Source organism: Lynx rufus, unplaced genomic scaffold, assembly GCF_022079265.1.
Source record: "Lynx rufus isolate CCGP_SWC_20201006 ecotype Redwood Valley unplaced genomic scaffold, mLynRuf1.p SCAF_7, whole genome shotgun sequence".
NCBI classification, from domain to species: domain Eukaryota; kingdom Metazoa; phylum Chordata; class Mammalia; order Carnivora; family Felidae; genus Lynx; species Lynx rufus.
Genome location: NW_025814889.1, coordinates 114,017,108 through 114,019,300, shown reverse-complemented (window position 1 = coordinate 114,019,300; position 2,193 = coordinate 114,017,108). Strand labels below are relative to the sequence as shown.

The 2,193-nt window shown below is 42.9% G+C and overlaps 1 non-coding gene across 1 annotated transcript; it reads left to right on the top strand.

Moving 5' to 3' along the window:
* The first annotated feature begins 517 nt into the window (after positions 1–517).
* LOC124502750 (U6 spliceosomal RNA) lies at positions 518–623 on the top strand. Its single transcript, XR_006960011.1, has one exon. It is a non-coding gene; the product is annotated as a U6 spliceosomal RNA (small nuclear RNA).
* The last annotated feature ends 1,570 nt before the right edge of the window (positions 624–2,193 follow it).

The window sequence follows — 2,193 nt, the reverse complement described above, 5'->3', positions numbered from 1 at the left end:
ACCACTCAGACCATTGCTGCTATCATCCCCCTAAACAACATTTGTCCCCCAGATTATTGCAACAGCCTCCTTAGCGGTCTCTTAGCTTTCATTCCAACTTCCCTACACTTCATCTTACAAGCGGCTATTGGAGAGATCCTATTAAAATAGAAGGCAGATGACAGCACCCTCTGCTCTCTACCTTTCAGTGGTTTCCATACTTATTTAGAATAAAAATCAAAGTCCTTTCCATGGCCTATAAGGCTTTAAACAACGTTGCCCACAGCTACGTTTCTGATCCCCTCCCTCACTCCTTCACTACACCACCCTGGCCCCCTTTCACTTCCTCCAGTATATCAAGAATTCTCTGCCTTGGGCACTTTGTACTTGGCACTCCCTCTGCCTGGAATGCTTACCACCCTGCCCCACCCCCCACCTCATCCACATTGATGGAGTTTATACTTTATTTTCATCTTTGTGCCCATATCACCTCATCAAAGTTACCTTCCTTGACCACTCTATTTAAAATAACATCCTCGTGCTCGCTTTGGCGGCACATGTACTAAAATTGGAACAACACAGAGAAGATTAGCACTGCCCTGTGCAAAGATAACACGCAAATTCCTGAAGCCTTCCATATTTTCGTACGCCAAGCGAAATTCGTCAGAGAAAGACAAGTATCGTATGACTTCACTCATATGAGGACTTTAAGAGACAAAACAGAAGAACATAAGGGAAGGGAAGCAAAAATAATATAAAAAACAGGGAGGGGGACAAAACAGAAGAGACCCTTAAATATGGAGAACAAACAGAGGGTTATTGGAGGGGGTGGGGCAGGGGGGATGGGCTAAATCAGTAAGGGGCTTAAGGAATCTGCTCCTGAAATCATTGTGGCACGATATGCTAACTTGGATGTAAATGTAAAAAATAAATTAAATTTAAAAAATAACATCCTCACCCCTTACTTTGCCTGATTTTTCTTCATTGTAGTTCTACCTGCCTTGCATGCTTTTGTTTGCCACTGATTTACTATCTATTTGCTCCCACTAGAATCTGAATTCTATACAGTAGAAAATGTTGTCTGTTTTCTCCCTGCTACATCTCTAGATCCCGGGACAGTCTCTGACACCTAATAGCGTTCCAATAAATTAATTTATTTGAGCTGGGGGTAAAGGACAAAAGCTCCAAGACAAAAGAAACCAGCACGTGCAAAGGAATACATTTGGTGTATCTAAAACAGGAGTCGGCAGACTACATTCTGGGGGCCAAATCTAGCCTGCTACTTGTTTTTATTTTTGTTTTTTTAAGTGAAATTTTACTGAGAGATAGCCATGCTCATTCATTTATGTCTTAAAGATGACTGCTTTTGTTCCACAACAGCAGAGTTGAATGGTTGTAACAAAGACCACATGGCCCGCGAGCCTAAAATATTTATTATATGACTATCTACAGAAAAAAAGTTTGCCAACCCTTGGTCTGGAGGGTAGAATGCATGGCAGAAGGGCTGGGAAGACGGAAGAGGACGTGAGAGCAAGCTGGAAATGATTTAGATGAGTTTGGATGTCATGTGTAAGCCAAGAGAGAACGAGACAATGGATGCTTTTAGGCAAGGGAGCCCCTGAAAGGCAGGACTATGTCTAATATAATTTATGCATAAAAGAGGGCTTGATATTTGAATGAATCATCCCAATGGCTGCTGCTGCCAGGACTCCAGCCTTCATGTCCCAGCCACGTCTGGGATTAGCTTTCGCTATAGGAACCAAAAACTGGGGGAAAGTCATTTGCTTGCCCCACCCCTCTATAGTAGATGTTGGTTTGGAACCGAGCTCTTGTGTCAAGTCTGGTGCAGAATGCTCCAACAAAATCCATTATGTCTAGATATGTGGCTTGGGCTAATTTCAAAAGTTCCAGAACCAGGAGATGGGTCCCAGGGTCACCTAGAGACGCGTCTTCTCAGCCGTCCTGGTCGTGCTTTAGGAAGCCTCTGGAATTTAAGAAACTTCTGAATTCATTTCTATATAGAGTGACAAGCAAAACTCTAAAATTTCCGTGGTTTGACAGCTCATCAGACCTTTCCCTAGTTATCGAAACCATGTGGGGCCGTTATACTTCACTACTAGGGAAGGTCAAAAGATTGCTGATTCTCCTGCTTTTGCTGAGATTGGATTTCACAATAAAGCAGCCTTTCTGCGGGTGTTTTTGGCTCTTAGTATT